Source organism: Alligator sinensis, unplaced genomic scaffold, assembly GCF_000455745.1.
Source record: "Alligator sinensis unplaced genomic scaffold, ASM45574v1 scaffold685_1, whole genome shotgun sequence".
NCBI classification, from domain to species: domain Eukaryota; kingdom Metazoa; phylum Chordata; order Crocodylia; family Alligatoridae; genus Alligator; species Alligator sinensis.
In genome coordinates, this window is record NW_005842336.1 from 308,324 (window position 1) to 327,858 (window position 19,535).

The 19,535-nt window shown below is 40.5% G+C and overlaps 1 long non-coding RNA gene across 1 annotated transcript in view; it reads left to right on the forward strand.

Moving 5' to 3' along the window:
- The window catches only part of LOC112551103, a 148,053-nt gene extending 129,477 nt beyond the window's left edge, over positions 1–18,576 (forward strand). Inside the window, exon 7 of the long non-coding RNA XR_003095263.1 lies at positions 17,896–18,576. This is a non-coding gene — a long non-coding RNA (uncharacterized LOC112551103). The remainder of the gene's footprint in view (positions 1–17,895) is intronic.
- Positions 18,577–19,535: the final 959 nt, after the last annotated feature.

A 19,535-nucleotide genomic window follows, 5' to 3' on the forward strand; every position in this document is an offset into this window, starting at 1 on the left:
TAGAACAGAAATAAATGCTCAAATCATGCTGGGTCATTGCAATAGCAGCACACGCTGATAGCTGTATCACCCTAAATTTTACACTACATCCTTTTTCCAGAATGTAGATATTGCATTGCTATCATTAATTGCAGACCTCCAAGTGACAGTGCATAGTTGCAAGATTTTTGGAATGTATTTTATGGGAAGGACGTGAAAATTGTAGTACATATCAGGATGTTGTTGCTGATAACCAGGTGTATAACAGAGGCAGAAAAAACAGTTGCTTGGAGCAGAAAATACGAACTGTGTGGGTGATTTTAGCCTGTAGTAAATGTAGAGCAAACCAGTTTGCCTGTGGCTAAAAAACCCCCATAAAGCTAGCCTGGGTAATGCAGTAACTCAGATTATCCATAGCTCCCATGGGACACCACAGAGCCTTCATATAATGGGACAGGTCCCAGAAATGCTGATTTGAAAGTCTACTGCCTACTTCCTCAACCTCTAGCTAGCTGCCCATTAGAACTGTCTCATTTTCAGCTCATTAGGATACTCAGAAGATCAAGGCTATACTCTTTACTCTGCAGATGATTTGCTATGTGATCTTTGACAACGCACTTCATTTCTCTAGGTCTGTTTCCTCTCCCAGATGTCTGTCTTGCCTATTTTTCCTGCAAGGTCTTCAGGGCAAGGGTTCTCTCTCACCATGTTTGCTTAGTGCCCAGCATGAGGAACCTTACATTTCTGCTCTTGGAGCTATTCATAAATAATCTGTGTATATACAAAGGGCTTAGTCTGTCTGTCTGTGCGTCTGTCCGCCTGTCCGTAACACTCTTGGGAAGCCTGGCTCCCGGCGAGGCAGGGCTCCAGCCAGTGCTGCATCAAGGGTGGTGGGTGGTGGCAGCGGGTGCTGCGTGAAAACTTCTTCCCCGCCCCCACTCCTGGGAGGCAGAGGCGGCGCAGGGTGGTGGGTGTCAGTGCTCCGTCCCCGCCTGCCCCCACCCCCCATCATTGTTGACGGGTAATTCTCTAGTTAATAAAGAATGCTAATGGGAAACAATAACTTACATTTTGAGCGGATCATGCATGTTTTGCAAAGCTCTGCAAAAGTATTGCTGATAATCAACAATCAAAAAATCCTGTATCCATGTAGTTGTTTTCATCTAAGACCACCTGTAAGTACTGCATAACTACACCTTCCAGCTATCCTCCTGGATTTGCTGGCCTTTGTGAAATGAGTTTGGGGACTCTCAGTCTATTGCTACCGGACAAGATTCCACTTCAATTCCCTTACTGCCGCTGGTGCTAATTGACAACCTGGTCATTAGTCTCAGCTGAGGACACAAGACCGAAGCCATATTTAGACTGAGGGCCTGATTCACCACAGAACGACTCCAGTTTTATTCTGGCCGAAATCCTTTGGAATGCGCTGAGCTTCTGCAGCAATGTGCAGCTCACCAGCTGATCCCACCAACGAAACAGCTGTAAGGGAATCCACGCATGGCATCGACAGAATGCTGGAATGGAATCCACGCTGCGCTGGCGTTATAGCGTCACGCAACGGGAACGGCACTCAGATGACTCAGACCCTGAATTCTCAGTCCAAGAGGTTGTCCCCAGTGGATCAGGGCCGAGGCATGCTTGTGGGTTAGCACAGGAAACCGTATCCTGTACATAAACAGAAAACTCCACTTGCCAGGGCTGGCAGCCCAGCCATCTTCACCGCAATAAATTCATTTTGATCTGACAGGTCCCTCCTCCATGAGTTGCTATATATGTCTGGATAGTCCATGTAAATGGAGTGGAGGTAGCATCTTCAGTGCCCTCTGGTACGACAGAAATCAGCACGGCCCCTAGTGAAGCCCTGCTCCAAAATGCTATTGGTCAGAGCAGATCAGGGACCTGTAATCAGATTCCTGAAGGCTCTGGGTCTGATTCTGGGGTTAAAATTATGTCCTTAAACTTCCTTTTTTGTTATATTCCTTTTTTTTTTTTTTTTTTACCAAATGGTCTCAGCAGCCATGGGAGCCTTTTTCCTCCTGCCTTCATGTTAAACATCTCTGGAGCAAATAATCACATGAAAACCACATCAAGTTATGTGGATGAGATATTAGCAAGATGACGTTTCTACCAAACATGATTATAAACACAACAGAAGAGAGGAACATAAGGGCTCTGTATTTCCCATCCAACCCCCTTTGTGTTTCAAATGTATCTGAGAGTAAAGCATTTGTTTTAAAGTTCTGCTGGTTTATATACTGATAATAATTTCTTTTTCTTTCTTCATTTTTTTTTTATTGTTTATGTTATGTAATACAAATCCAGCCTGGTTGTGAGGATGCTGTTGCAATGGTTTTATTGCTGACATATTAGCCCCTTGACATCAGTTGGCAAGTTGCACACTGTGGCAAAAACCCAATGGGAGAGAAAGGGATGTAGATATTAAGTTGTGTTATGACTGTGGTTCTCAAGGCACTGGTATGTGGAAGCCTACAATAGTAGCTGTGTGAATTTACCATTCATTGCTGCTCTGCTGCTGTTTAAGAGAAAACTCACATCAGACTTAATTATTCTTTGGGAATATTTAATCCCGTGAGAAGGGGATGGACGGTGTATTTATTTATTTTAGATTTTTATAAAATGCCCATGGCAAAACATCTGGGTCAACGGATACACAGCTAAACAAAAACTCAAATCAGCCATTCTTTCAACCCATGGAGAAATGGGCAAATAAAAAATGAATACATGAACAATAATTAATGAAAGCTGAGTAGGTCAACGTGATCTAGGGCTGACTGACCTGAACATGGAAAACTTACACTGTGGTCCTGACTCTCATATACACTGAGGGTACTTTATACCACTCTGGCAGAATACATGAGCCTTAAAAAGGGACACAAATTACATGTATGCTGATTGTAAGGCCCCCTTACACTGCCAGAATGATATAGATGGGGCTTAGTCCAATCAGAATAAGTTCTCAAGTCTTCAGTGCACCCACTGCGTGGGTCCCGTGGATACCCAAAAACTGGGAGCTCTAAAGAAGGGATGCATTGCTACTGAGAAACATTGCTCAGGCTGGAAGTTGGGACTGAAAGGCAGGAAAAATACATAATGATGTCATATATCTTAGTCTGAAATGAGGCAATCAGGTTAGCATCACAGGTAGGAACAAACAACAACCAAATATGTCCCAGCTTAATGTCTTTTATTAGATAAGGGCAAACCACAAGAAGAATTAAAAACCATAAAGGCTCCATGAAAGAGCATGGTATGTGGAACTCCTATTAACCAGCTGCCGGAAGTAAAGATAAAAATGGCTACTGGCCACTGCCACAAGGGAATCTTTTTAGAAATGTTACCATGCAGAAACTTAAGTGGAGAACAATCATAAATCACTGAAGCTTTCGGGTGTCTTTTCACCGTGTCTTTTCACCAGTCATTGGGAGAAAATGTCTTAGCAGAAGATATTCAAATACGGGAACAGAAGTTATAGATGACCCTGACTCACAAGCCTGAAGCAGAACAGCTCTAAACTTTGAGGGGATTAAAAATGCAGTGATGCATGGATATTTACAGTGGAGTGTGCCCCTCCCAGCGTGGTTTAATTCAGAACCTTCCAAGAACAAGAAAACATTTAGATGTATGGTTTAGCCTTTGGCCTTTTCTAGTTTATATGCTTTGAAATTTTTTACATGGGCAAGATCCCTGATCCCTTTTGCACTGATAATATTCTGCAGGGAAATGGCAGCTGTGGACGCCCTAACTCAGGAGTTGGCAACCTTTTGGGGCAGAGTACCAAAAACACCTGCAACCTTAACTTGTAAGATGTTGGTGTACTGGGGCAGACAGCAGGGGAGCTGCGAGGGGCCCGATCCTTGTTGTGGAAGCGCAGCCCTGGCCCCTTCCTTGCTGTCTACCCTGAGGCATGTGTGCCAAGCAAAATGCCTTCATGTGCTACGCTCTGGCACCCGTGCCGGGGATTGCCTACCCCTGCCCTTACTATAAGGAAGGTCACCTGTTCCTTTCTGTTTGCCAGCAGTAGGGAGGGCTGGAGACCATCAGAAGCTCTGAAGTTCCTCTAGTTTGTCCTAAGGGCAAAATATAGGAGCAGAAGAGTGGGTAGAGGGCATAAGGCGACCTCGTGTGCACTGAGCACCAGGACAATATACTGGTGGAATTAAAACTGCTCCTGATTCATCATGCAGAAAACTACATCACTGCAAGAGGTTTATGTAGTTTCCCTGTACCTTTAAGCATGGAGATGATTTCCCCCTGTCAATGCCTACAATGCCTGTCAATTTAACAAACTAGGGGTATCATACATACTAAAAAACAACTAGCCCCATAGCCTAGAAAGCTCATTAACTTTCTATAGGGGTCTTCTTTCCCTTCACGCCATTTACTATTCCTGGTTGCTTGGGTTAGATGCATATAGTTCACAACCTGCCCTGTGAATCCTATTTAAAAAACACAGCATTTCAGATAAAACCACAAAATGAGTGGTACTGTGTAAAACTGGGTAACTTTAACTGGCCTAACGCACACAATATCCTACCTACAAGGAAAATGCTGCTCTTTGCAAGCTCAAAACCAGCTCAGAGGAAGGGGGAAATACTTTTAATCCTCACTCCAGGTGGCTGGATGCATTTAAAATGGTAAACCTTCCCACAGGAATTCTTAAGGCTTTTACAGTTCAGTTATGGCTTGGATCTTTGACTAATGGTTTTCCGGAAAAATGAGTTATACAGGATAAAATACCATTTTTGTACAGCTATCTGAACATTACCAAGTGAAATATGCAGGGCTTGATTGGTGTGAGCAAGAAACAGCCCTGCTAGTGTCAACAAGCCCAAATTGGTGGAAATCTGGTATTAACAAGAGAAGGATCAACTTCCTGGGACTGGGCTTTACTACCAGGCTGATGAAAACTTTCTACAATGGCAGTGGCTCGAACGTCTATAAAATCTAATAGGAAAATATGCTCTTTTATTGGCACTCTCAAGCTAATAAAAATTGTTTTGAGGCAAATGCTACGGGAACATTTTATTTTATCCTCTTCTTTCTCTCAAGAGCAGTTTTGCACCTTATAATTTCTACTTGCCAAACAGAAATGACAAGGGTTATCATACATGTTGTTTACTTGGTATCTTTTTTTTTCCATTGGACTGGTATTTGCAGCAGAAAATGAGGGATTGGATGTCCCTATGTGGAAAGCACATCCAATGGCTTCCTCCATCGCCTTACCTCTACCATATTTCACCTCCCACATTTTTTCCTATGGGGTGCTTTGGGTTGCCTGTGCGACTAAAGGAGTCAGTATTTTGTCAGAGTAGGTGTGGACACGTACATTTGGAACCACTTTGGAAGAGGAACATAGTAAAAGGACAGCAGCTCTTGCATTTGAATTGTTATGTGCAGACTAGCTGATACCAATGTACCAGAACTGCTCAGACTTCAATGCTGGATGAAGCAGTGACCAAAAGCTTGTCCAACATATCTCCCAGCCACATAGCTGGTGCAATAAAAGGTATCACAAAAAGTCCTCTCTCTTATACATTCCTCGTATCCTCATGGCTACAAGAACACTCCAACCCTACTACTTACCCTAGTAAAAGTACTACTAATACTACTAGTAACAGTAGTAATCTCACAGAAGTCCATACAACCAGTCACAAGAGTGAAGTTTTACTCACATGCTGACATTAAGGCTGAAAGTATATAGATGAAGAGAGCAATAAGGATCAAATATCATATCTTGAGAAGATGCCATATGTAGGTAGTCATTTCTCTGAATATTTTAGGGTGGTTTTGCTATAGTGTGTCTACCTATTCTTTGGTGACCTTAGCAAAGATGATGGCCTGTGGGCCATTTTGCTTATTATTGAATTCGTCTTTAGCAGGCTTTCGGTACGAGGAAGAAATTGGCAAAAATTGAGAAATACACACCTTATTTACAGTAGATAAAACATTATGAGAGCTGGGCAAACTGTGAGCAGCACTGCAAGTAAGAGATTGCTGCAACCTTTGCCAGCTCACAAATCTATGGAGAACTTCATCCAAAGTCAATGAAGAAAGAAAATCACTAAAAACTGTTATTTTGGAGTAGCCCCAAGATTCCTTTTGAGGCACTTTGGGAAAGATTTGTTAGGGCTTTGCCAGCCCTGGATCACATTCGTCTAACTGAACAGACCATATACATTTCTCTGTATTTGCTCCCCTTTTGGTGAGCTATTATTCAATGATTTTGCCTTTAATACCCTCTGGGAGCTTTGTTAATCAGTCTTATTACAGTACCAGTAGGGTCAAAATTGCACCCTTGAGTGTTTTGTGCAACTTGCCAGCATCACTCCAGTTTAATACAATAAGGGTCTCACCTGTTCATTAAAAAAGTGTAAATATCTTGAAAGAAAAAGACATTCCTTATTATGAAGTACCTAATACAAATACAAGCAAAGACCTACTTGTGTGCTCTGCTTTAATCACATGAAACCAGTTAGGCATGTATGAAAGAGTTTGCAAGATCAGAGTGTAAAGGCATGATCCTAAGAGGTGCCAAGCGCTGCATCCAGGATTCAGTAAACCACTTAAACGTATGCTTAGCAGTACGTATAGTCAATGGGATTAATGGTCGGGTTTGCAGTGAACCAGGTGCTTTCCAGAGCACTCAGCACCCTACAAAATTAAGCACTAATAATGTAGCAAAAACTGATACTACCCTAATGGTTTAGAAATACTAAGAGCTCCCACAAATCCTTGAGGTTATCATGAGGATCAAGTTAGGAGTCCTTCAAGCTCTCCAGTGTTCATTTCAAGCAAGTGGCATTTCTCACTGTGTGGCTATTTTTAGCATCCCTGGGTTGTTAAATTTAATGTCCCTGGATACTTAGGTACAATGTAAACTTGGCTGCAAGGGGCTAAAAACTGGGGGAGGGGTGGGGAGGAGGAACAAGTGTTGAATCACAAAGGATGGAAAGTGTTTCAAGCTTTTTCTTGGCAGGTGCTTCATTTACTTTTTTAAGGCTAATTTTTTTTAATTTGCTTTATGATGGGACAAACATTTTGAAAATATAATTGAATTGTATGAAAATATCTGCTCTCCTCCTTGTTCCATACTGAAGAAGCACATTTGTCAAGGTATTCAAGAGCCATTACGGGAGCTCTGTACTGAACCTCTCTTTCCCCCTTAAAAAAATGTTTAAAAGTTCCAAAGCTGAACAGGTTGAAAATCAAATTTATAACTTCCCTTCCCTATAGCCAAAGGAAGTGGAGAAATCTTTAAAAGCTCTTTCTGATACAAAAGAATGTTTCAACTTGTCTTCGATGTATTCCAGGACGGCATTTTGACAGTAAACTATTTTGGTCGTTACTTATAAGAAGAATCCATTTTAAAATGACTTGCTAAGGGTTAATAGATGATAAATAGATGGCAAAAGCATGTTACAGATATGAATAACACATTATAGAGGTTATAAGCATATCAGTTAAAGTGCTACAGACGGTTATAAAAAACCTGTTGGTCTATGATGCAGGGGTGTAGGTTGTAGCCGTGTTGGTCTAAGGACATAGGCAGACAAGGTTCCTTGGTTGAATTTGATATCTTTTATTAGACCAACCCAAATAGTTGGAGAATAGTTATTAAGCAAGCTTTCGGGTTCAAAAACTATTCATCCAAAATGATAAAATACAGACCACGTTATACAAGAAACCCACAGACCAACATACATATGTGCACAGAACCAGCAATCACCCGAAACACACCAAAAAAGCTGTGATATACAGCCAAGCCCTTAGTTACCATCGCATTTGTACTGAAGAGAACACCCGGGATTGCCACCTCACCAATCTTAAAAAGGCTTTCACCCAGCAAGGACACTCGTCCAGAGAGGTAGATCGCACATTTGAAAGAGCCACCCAGATACCACGTGAAGAACTGCTGCAGTACAGAAGAAAAACACCCACAAATCGCACACCGCTGGTCCCAGAACACACCAAAAGGGTCCAGACTGTGCCAGGACAAGAAATGCAAAACCTGCCAACACATCTCCACCACCTCCACTATTACTACACCCCACAACAGAGCCATCAGCATCCCAGGATCTTACAGCTGCACCTCCAGAAATGTAATATACCTCATCCAATGCACCAAATGCCCTGATGGAAAATATGTAGGAGAGACCAAACAACAACTTCGCACCAGAATGCATGCACACCGGAAATCCATCAAAGACAGAAATACCCAATTACCGGTGGGGCACATTTCTCACAGGAGGGCCACTCTCTCTCCAATCTCTCAGTCCTGATCCTCAAAGGAAACTTACACAACACTTCCCAGAGACGAGCCTATGAACTTAATTTCATCGACCTCCTGGATACTAGAGATCATGGACTAAACATAGACATTGGATTTTTGACACACTATAATCTGCCTGGCAACTGACTCCCCAGCCCAGCCCAGCCCCTGGCTTCTTTACTTTGCATTCCATCCAGGAAGAGCACACACCAGCTGCTGAAACTTCCTGAGCCTGACGAAGGGTTTTTGAACCTGAAAGCTTGCTTAATAACTATTCTCCAACTATTTGGGTTGGTCTAATAAAAGATATCAAATTCACCCAAGGAACCTTGTCTGTCTGTTGGTCTATGAGACTTTTTAACAATCTTTAACAGATCGTCAATTTGTTAGCATTTCCTTATACCTTTATAAGGTGTTAAGAAATGGAAACTTAGTACAAAGTTTAGGCAAACTTGAGAGAATATTGGTTATAAGGCTAAATCTTGAGAAGATTTACACTTCCAACACAGGAACATAATTTCCCTGCATGACGGGCACAGACAGGATAAATACGTTCAAGTTTGTAAGGTGTCACTAAGGTGACAGAGGGCCTAAGCACCTCCCCTAGGTAGAGAGGTGCAGTCCTTGTTCACCATCTTCACTGGCACCCCTCATGTAAGTAAGGGTTTGAAGCCCATACAGTCAGTCAGCAATTATGAGCCGGACTACGCTTATGTTAAACCTGTCTCTCTATTGAAGCCCATAGTGAAATTGTTGGAGAATCAGGCCCTAATGATCAGAAAAGTAAAAAGAATCTCTGCAAAACCCAGGGCTCTACATCTGCTGGATTTTCTGGCTTGGGTACTTGCCTGTAGCCAGCCAAGATTGCTCCCCCAGGTTGTTTTTCCCTCTTTCTTTTCCCTGGGCTCTCTTAGCTTCACTTCTAGACCCCCAAGCTGTCTCCACTGTGTCTTTAATGAAGCCTTCTACAGTTCCTTTTATTTGATGTGGGATGATGGACCGGACCACCAAGAGCTCCAATGAATCATTCTACTCTGGAGAGGCTAAGAGAAAAAAATCTGTCTTTAAATATATCATCTCCTTCTGCAAAGCCTTCCTGGAAGAATATAAGACCTTCCAGTGAAAAGCAGGGAATCTGGCTCTAAGTGATGAAATGAGAGCCAGATTTCAAGACAGTCAGGGTCCTTAGTATAAGGAAAAATAGTTCCTTCTCTTGGTGCCTAAAGGGCTCAATAAGGGTTCCCTTTGGCTCTTTGAATCATCGTCAGGCTTTCTTCTGAATCTGGCCACGGGAATTGTACAAGTGTTCATTTATTAAGAGGAAAATGCTGCATAGAGATTAGTACTGAAAGATGGTGTACTGCTCTTTAGATATCATCTGAGCTTTCTTGGACAAGCATAGCTGCTCCCCAAACCAGATAAAGCAACGACATAAAGCTAAAAGAGCCCAGTTCCAGTTACAAAAATAGAAAAAGCTGTTTGGTTTTTACAGACTGTGAGGTGCTGGGGGAGTTCAAATGAGAACTTGGTAAATGTTCTTTTAAAGTCTGCAGTGCATTAATTACTATCAATGTGATTCACATTTACACTAGACCTCTTTATGCTAACAGAATTTAAATAGTTAGATATTTAATTATTCTTTTGTAAGCATGTGTGAAAATATTCTAACACCTACAATAAAACCACCTAAGACTCTTGTAGACTTAAATAAAAAGCAGCAAGAGAAATAATCCTACAGGTTGTATTTGACCCATCTGAATAATAAGCCATTATCCAAGATCTTTGCAAAATAAATTGCAAGCATTATCACCTCCACTATTAAATTTTACCAAATTTCTTTTAACATAAACAAAATTTTCCTGACTCTTTTTTCTGAAAGCAGTTAGATCTCAGCACCACAAAAACTTGGGTCATTTCTGGTAAGTAACGACACATACAAAAGTTTAATATCTTTTGTTTTCAAACTCTCCAAAAGTTTGCTATAAATAATACTATAGAAAATAAAATCTCTGGACTCAAAGGTAACTAGAGCTTTGACAAATAACTGGGCTCCAACATCTTCCAGGAAAAAGTCAGGGACACTTTTAGTAAGATACCAGAATTATGCCATCACCGCTTCACATACATCACCATTTCACAGGTGACAATGACCCTCCTGAACAATCTTGTTCTCACATTATCAGGTTTTCACTGCATCTCTCTTGTCCTTCAGCTGTCTGATGATTTCTCTGATATCCTATTTTTATTTACATAGGGAGTTTTACACAAACTTTTGTCCTGTTACTTAGCTCTGCTTTGTCTGCTTCTCTCCCAGAGACTTGAGGAAGGGTACTTTGATACCCAGAGGCTTGCCTAAGCCCATCCCAACCATTCAGTTGATCCAACAAAAAATATCATCCACAAAAATTCTTGGTTCTCACAGAATGTTTTAATGGAATTGATCCTGCAAGGTAGGAAGTCTTCTGGAAACAAGAAATTTTCCAGTACCTCCACTGAAGGTTGAAGTGAACTGAGTTCTCCAGAAGTAGCTTACTACATTTTATACTCATATTGAGCTTAATTATCATTGGTACTTAACCAAATGGCTTAAAGCGTGAAAGAGTTTTGTGATCAGTGTTGTGTCCTTGCACACAACAGCTGACAGGGTGTGACTGAAGCTATGGAAGGAAAGATTATGTGTAATCAGATGCCCTAAAATGGACCTGGAACCCCAGGAGGACCTTCCCAGAGGGACTGCTACGGACTGGTCAACACGGTGACGCCTGAAATACCTGTGCACGCAAACTGGAAGATCATAAAACAAACGTGATGAAAGGGGCTACTCTAATGACACAAGAAGAAGATTATTGGTACTAGCTCTGGTAGCAAGAAGTGTAGCTAGAGTTTAGGAAAACATCTGAACTCTTTTATACTACAGAATGTGACAAGGTCCTTAGTATAAGAAAAGAAAACACACCTAATTTCAAGATTCAGCATTTCCACAGTAAATAAATGCAACTTACCTCTATAGAGAAATGGGCTACTTTTATTGTTTCCTAGCTCTTGTTCTCAGATGAAAGTTCTACCAATTTAACTTAAACATTTTCTAAACTGAAGGCATCTCTACAAAGCGGTACTCTGGAAAATAAATCCCAATTCATTATAGGGTAAATTTAGAATGGATTAGTCCAACCACATTAAACCCCTGCGTGGCCACTGTTCTTCAAAATTAACGTGGCTTTCAATCAAGCAAATTTGAATTAAAGCCACTTTAGTTCTGAGTAAGAGAGTCCACACAAAAGTTGAATTAATCCACTTTAAAAAATAATTCAGATTTATTTTCCCAAGGGCTCCCTTGAAAACAAGCCCTGATTTAGTGTAGTGCAGAATTCGCCACAGACATACTTATTTCACCTTAAGAGTAGATTGCCTTGGTGTTGCTTAAACCTAATCTATTTAAATCAAATTGTCAGCACTTGAAAAGTGTCCATAAGGCTCTTTGTATCGGCTTAACCACATCAATTTTAAATTATACTGTTAATCACGTGGATGAAAGTTGATTGTAGGTAAGCCCCTGTATTTCAGAGGCAGTTTTTAATGCACAGGACTGCAAGTGAGAATTTTGAGTCATGTTGCCAGCTGTGCAATGGATTCTTTCAAGGGTTTATGCCTATAAAAAATAATTTAAACAAAATGTTTAAGGTGGGCGGGCAATTTTGCATATCTTTAGTAAGAAGTGCAGGAACAGAAAATTTCTCTCTGGCTTGGTGGGAGAGACCTTATTTCTTTAACTCATATTGTATATTTGTGGATTTAACACAAATAATTATTGTGCCATTTGAGCTTAAGCATGTTGTGAGCCAGAGGGCCAGATTCTCAGCCAGCAAAAATCTTCACTGAGATTAGTAGAGCAATACTGATTGACGCCAGTAAACCCAGAATTAATCACCATGCTTTCTGCATGACCCTTAGTCTTTGCTTGGAATGCTAAAGTGACACCTACATCTCAGAATTATATTAAAACTCTTTTAATAAGTGATCTTAGTCAGGCATGCTTTATGCATCAGTGATGTTTCATTTCCAATCAGACATAAAGAGCGAGCATCTCTCTCAACAGCTTTTGTTTCTCCTCTGAGAATACTAGTAATCTTAGGGAAATTAATATTGCGGACTCTTGTAGGGTGGAGCACTTCCAATGTCAGTGGAATAGCGTTTAATTCTAGCTAATGTTTTTCTGGCTAACATAGGACATAAGTTGTTAGCGCATGCAAACTGACTGCCTAAGCTAAGTCAGAAGAGAAAAAGACTTAAGCCTCCAAGATGAGCTTTTCCCATGATCTGCCATTGTTTCCAAAAAATTTTATTAAAATTAATCTTCTCCCAAACATTATAAATGCTGACAGGACAACTGCAGACTCTGAGTAAATCAACTGTGGAAAAGAATGATGTAAGGTCTTTGGTGTCCTGGTTTAGCCTTTTAAAATCACCACTCGACATGGAGATATATCCCCGATCCTAGGAAATACAGTGCTCTTTTAATTCTTTTGAGTAGGAGAGTCCAAAACTAGGATAATCCAGACAGGCTCTGTAATGGTCTTATGCAAAGCCACTGAAACAAAAGAAAAATTCCCATTGTTTTAGTGGGTTCTGGGCTGGAACCCACAAGAGGATGGTGATGCATAATTATGAGTTATCGTAATAATTATAAATTGCTGGGTTGCCTTTCCTAGACAGTGTACTTTAACAGCTTTTAACTTCTTTCATCTCATCCAAGATGCAAAGATTGGTTCAGGCTGGTTTTGAGTGGCATGGTGCCTCTTCCCAGTGTCATGGAAACACACGCAGCATACTTTTGGGTCAGGTCAGCAGAAGCTTTTATTCAAATGAAACTACAGCTGTAGGGGGGACTCCAAAGTGACATGGATTTTCCAAGCACTTGGAAGGGGTTCCCCCCCAAGAGCAAAATCAGGAGGCTTATATACTTTTCAACAGTCGCTTACAACTCACGTGATCATATAGTCGAGTTTGCTAGTAAAAAAACCCAGCTACAAACACTACCTCATTACTTCTTTGCTGTTATCAGGATGGGAACCATGGGGGAGATGAGGTTAGTTCACAAAGCGAGAAATAACACTCCCTTCTTGCACCTGGAAATCAGAGTTGTATATACTTTTTTTCTGCTATCTTCAAGGCTGCGGTGAGCGAAGCAGTTGCAGAGGAGTTACAAAGAACAAACACTTTCCCTTATATGTTCTACTATGCAGAGCCAGCAATTCCCCACAAAGCGGTTATGTCATCTTATAACTCAGATGATCAAAGTTCAAGGCATTTATTTTTTTTCTGATTCCACACCAGTAAGGCCCTGATTCTGCAAACATGCATGCACTTAACTGGAAGCAAGGTGTGAGGCTGTAGCAAGGTGTGAGGTAGTATCAAGTTCAAAGTATCCTCTACTAGAAGGTAAAGAAAAATCATTTTCATGTATCCTTGTTACTCATGAGAGCAAGGAAAATGGATTCATGCAAAGATATTAATAGTAGCTACCACTTGCCCATCGGACACAACTTCAGATTATGTAAAAAAAAAAAAAAATAATAAATCTAGTACTTTAAGTGTCTGACTGTGGTAATTTCCTGGCAGCCTATGCAGCAATCATTATACACACATTTACAGTAAATCTTTGCCTGCCCTAGTCCTAATCTAAAACTGATGGACAGGATTATTTTTAGCTTAACCTTGGTATTTTGCTAAAAGGAATTCAAATGTCATTACTAAAAAAAGAGAGAAATAACAGCTCGGTGGAAAATTAAAGCACAGCTTTGACTACAACTCAGCAATTAGAAATACACAGGTAATTGATCTTTAGCTGCCGCGGCTCTAATGTCAGAGCGTGACGTTTTTGCTTCTCACATAATGAAGCCTTAATGAGAAGCAATGTTCCAGAGATCTAGGGAGGAATCAGCAATGCCAACATTTAATGTGAAGGGGTTTTTTTCACATTCATTTTATCTAGATTTATAATCTACTACCAGAGTCTTTTTTTTCCCCAAGAAACTTTAACCCAGCAAACTACAAATGAGTTTCCAGTTCTCCAGTTCTCGCACAGACTAAATTTGTATAACTCCTTCTCACAATTATGTGTATGGAGTGTAGGTGTGTATGGAGATAGAGACAGAAGAAGGGACTCCAAGATCAGGCCTGGTTGTGAATTCAGACAAGTTTTACAAACTCTGACTATGAATCTTCTGTCGGCTTAGAGAGTCTTTGGGCCAAACTGCCCATGCTCCTGAGCTTTGTAGGCTCACTTACGGTAGCGAACACATACAATATTGGTTTGCACTTTTTTAAGGTCTAACACAATGGGAATTTAATTCTATTTACATCACTGCAATATGAGGATACACCAAAGCCCTCAGGTTTTTTTCTCATTTATGCCACCATTCATGTATGTGAAAAATTCCCCCCCCCACCACTTCGTTCTGTACTTTTCAAGTGTCCGTACTTAGCTGTGGGCTGGACCTCCTGTCACATTTTATTACTAGACAGATGTGTCATTCCACTAATTCCAGTGGAGTTACTTTTAATATTAGTGATAAGGGAATCAGACCCCATTTTACCCAACAACAGAAGGACTTGATTGTGCTGTGGGTTACATGAAGAATCTAGAATTTGAGAACAAAAGGTTTGATCTTTCATTAACTTTATTTATTTTTCATTTTTACAAAAGCATTTTTCCCTGAATTTAAAACTTTTTCTTTTTTTACAAGAGAAATTTAATAAAAAACACATTGCACTGACTAAGCACAGGACTGGGCTCTACTGTAAACAATTGAGATTCTTGTGTGAAAGTCAATTTTGTCTGGATTTAGGAATTCCAGTGGGATAAAATTAGAAAAGCCAACGTATTTGCAAATTAATACTGAGACAGAAAACTCCATTCAATCTTTATGACAGAACCAAGACCAGCACCTCTATAATGGCCTGGTACTGTGGCAATTTCGGAGTTCTGCTCTCACTCTAGGATTCATAGATTCTGATTGTCATTCATTCTAAAACCATTTTACACCAACCCAGTGGTATAAAATGTCTTAAAATGACCTTAAATGCATTTAATTCCCATTTTCAGGCCCTTCTAGATATAGATTGATCTTAGTCTACTTTAGTGAGGAAGAAAATCTAGCTCACAGGTTTTAGTAGGTTCAGAGTTAGGCAAAAATGAGGGCTCCCTTTTCCCCATTAATACTGTTCTTCCGTACAAGGTATTTTACAGAATTTAAAAAAAAATCATTCAAACTCACTGAATAATGAGAAATACTAGATGGTGAGGGAATAACTAGCTGGAGACAAGGAAGGAATAAGATTTTTTTTCCAGGTCCTCACACTTATTGTAGTTACTTGGAGGTAGCTGTAGAGTATTTAACTCTCTGATTGCATTTACACTGAATCCCCTTTACATCAGGGGCAGTATAAAGAGGCCTTAAAGGACAGCAACAGCAACACTACAATCAGAAATGTGACCCAGAAGAGGATGGTGATGCATAATTATGAGTTATTGTAATAATTATAAATTGCTGGGTTGCCTTTCCTAGACAGTGTACTTTAATAACTTTTAACTTCTTTCATCTCATCCTAGATGCAAAGACTGGCACATGCTGGTTTTGAGTGGTATGGTGCCTCTTTGAGTGGCAAGCATATCCGAGCTAGCTTTTATATACTTAGCATGGGTACCAATACCAACAAACTTGTGGTGGCCTGAACCTCAGTGCAGGCCATTCAAGCATGCTGGTGACGTACAAAAACCCATGCCGATGCATCTTTATTGTATATGTTATCTGAGTGAGCTAGTTTACCTAGGCTCTATCATACCTTTGAGTGCAAATGTATCCTTCCTGTGAATAAATATCCAACCCTGCTGTTCAGATTTGGTAACATTTTATACATACTATCTGCTCTTTTTACAAAAGTCCTAAGTGACTATTTAAAAGGCTGGATGCTTTTAGTATAAGACTGCTTTTATAGCATTCTGGCAGTGTAAAGAGATATCAGTATAAATGAAAACTAAGGCCCGTGTCTAGCTTCACTGACTGATCTGCATTTACATTACGCCCTAGCAGTGCAAAAGGTCTTTAATAAATGAGAATCAAGCCCAATTATCTTCTGGGGCCTGAATCACCATTATGTCACTGCAGGCTAGTACTGTTATAACACCTTTGAATTCACTGAAATTACTCCATTTACACCTTGCACATGAGAGAAGACTAAAGTCCATAGTAGCAAATTTCTGGGCATTCCCCTCTTTCTCTTTGGCCTTGCTGATTTATGTTCCTGTCCATATTCCCTATCCTTCATTTCTGTTTTTCCCCTTCATTTGTTTACTTCTTCCTGCCTACTTTCTTCAGCTTTCTTTGTAAGAGTGCTTGTGGAAGGTCTGATTTCACCTGGTTTGAATCAGCATAGCCTCACTAGAGCTACATTCATATATACTGCATAATGACCTGGCGCTCTGGTTTTTAAGTGTATATTTACCCATCAAATTTGTGCCTTTTAACTTTCTATTTTTCATTAACTTAAGCTCAGCCACCACTTTCTAATTGGGAAGTAAACTTTTCTCCCTTTTGAGATTTGGGCACTTGATGCCTGAAAACTTGTCCAACAGCTCTCCCAGCTATACAGTTGGTACAATGAAAGATAACTCAAAAGTCCTTGCCTTTCTTTTGTTGAGATGGTTTCAGAGATGAAACAACTGGAAATCACTCTTAAATCTATGAGGATGCAGGAGCACAAGGTTACATAGTACAGTATGAGGGGGTGCAGTGGGTTCTTAAGGGTTTAGAGCTTAGGAGCAGATAAGCTAAAATCTCAAAAGCCTAGATATTTAAGTGCAGCAAGGATTTCAGAGATGAGAGAGTGATGCAGGGTGAATATAAGGAAGTGTGCAACCCTGATCTTTTTTTATCCCTTTGAGCCTTCTGCATCTGGGAATCAAAAATATAGACAATAAGAACGAGACTGGTAAACTTTGCATACACAGGCCTAATTACTAATCCTTCCAACTGCAAATCCCATATCTTAATTCATTCCCCTCCTCTGATTTTCTAATGTGGTGCATATAATAAGATATTGAGAGGTTAGATTTACTAATACAAGTCAAAATGATCAGGCAGAAGATGCTTATTTAGTCTATAGGGACCTGGGACAGCTTTCAAAATGACAAGCAGAGCTTTTCATCTCCAGTATACTGATGCAGATGCAGCTCATGCTAATACCAGTATGTGGTGAATTCTCATCTGATAGCATTTTATATTCAGACAGACAGCTTGATTCTCAGTTCCCCTACTCCTACACTTGGGCGGAAATAGAGGCCGTGAGTGCATGGGCACAAGTTTAATTTACAAGTTGCTTCCATGGAATCAGCAATCCATCCACACTGCCTTCCCACATCTCCCCCATACTATATGGTGGCCTGGAAACCAGTCTGGCACACAACCCTAGGCCAGTTCACCCCTGCCTGATCAGGTTGTCTGCACAGAGGAAATGTTTAGAGGAAGTGGGTATTTCTATTTTCTAATGGTGCTTTGCTGTGCCAGAGCTGCTATAAAGGGCATCAGGTAAGCTGAGAATCAGACTCATATTTTTTTCTCCAGGAGCGGAAAGATTCCTGACCTGCCTGAATCAGCCATCTCATTTCCACTGGGATTTTCCTCGTAGATCTCCTCTTCACACAATGACTAGGCCCAACAAGGCTCTGTTTGAGATGAAAGAACATAGACCCAAATAAGTGCACTGTGACTCCTGTTCTACTGAATTACCACACTCCCATCTCATTGGATCTATATTGCTGCCCTGCAGGTAGATGATATTCTTCTTTCCAGACCAGGTAGTGCAAGTGTTTTCATTCTTTTTGCAAGAAAGGAAATGAATCACAGAGTATTCTGCTGTTGGCTTCAAATATTAAACAGATCCTCCATTGTCCATGTCAGGAGTTGCAAGTGTCTCCCTGGTATTTCAGCATGCAAGTCCAAACAAGACGGAGATGCATGGCACATTTGATTGTATCTTTGAGTCTGTTGGTTTGGGGTGAGAACTGCATTCTGAGGGCATGATACACTAGTCACAGATGCACTTGCAATATAGGCAGGGATATGCATGCTAACTCGAGAAACAAAAGCAATGAATCCATAGTGGCACTAACTTCACAGCAAGCTAGTAACACAAGTATGTATCTGGGCTTTCCAATATGTTCACAGAGGCAGAACTGAAGTCCATGCCATCACTTCTTCACTGATATTTTTATCCATGCTTGCTAAATTAAAGCTAATGCACATAATCCATCCCAAGCTGCAGTTACACCTATGAATGCAGTGTGGATGTACCCTGACTGACCCTCAGCCCTTGAAAGAAACTGATTGAGACCCTCTGAGGATCACTTAATTGTTGATCTCCACCTCATGGTTTTTTAGCTCTGAAGGGCACTGGTTCATTCCTGGTATATTGGCCAAATTAGCGGCGATCCTACCAGTACAAAGCCAAAGCACAATTAAATTCCCTTCAACATCAATTCGGGTGACTGGCATAACTCTTTATTTGGATAAACCTGTCACTTGTATCTGGGGGGTAAGCAAATTTTACATATGGGGTGGTGGGCCAAAGGAGCAGTCATCTGGCTTTGGTCTTTAGTGGATATACATCTTTAAATGCAATTTATTAGATGGATTAGAGTGAAGGTACAAACTACCCACATTTTCAAATCCCAATGACCTTTAACAATGAGAAATAATAAGAGGAAAAACGCGAATCCAGACAAATTTGTTACTCCAGCGCACGGGAAAGGAATGTATTATTTTAACATATGAAAAAACATTCTAACATTCTGCATGGCATGTCTTTATTTTTCCTTTCTGTCCTGTGGCTGTTATGAATTATATACAGTGTATTAGCTGTTGTTTGTTCTAGTCCTTTTTTTTTTTGAGCTTGGGTACATTGGGTAAGTTTTTCTTTATCTTTCATCAAATAATTAAGTGAAATCTTTCCAGATTCTTATTCTAACCCACAGTCCTTGGTTGTATGGGTATGCTCCCATCGTTATTGAGTGACCATGGAGTGCAGACACATCATAGTCACAACTGGAGAGAGACAAAGCAACTTCCAAAGACAGGTGAAGAATAACATTACTTTCATGCTAAGGAAACTGAAGCAAAAGTAAAGTAAAGCAGCTTTTCTTTGGATCTACAGATGAATCAAAGGTAATCAAATCTACTGACTTTCAGCCTTCCCAGCTCTATCT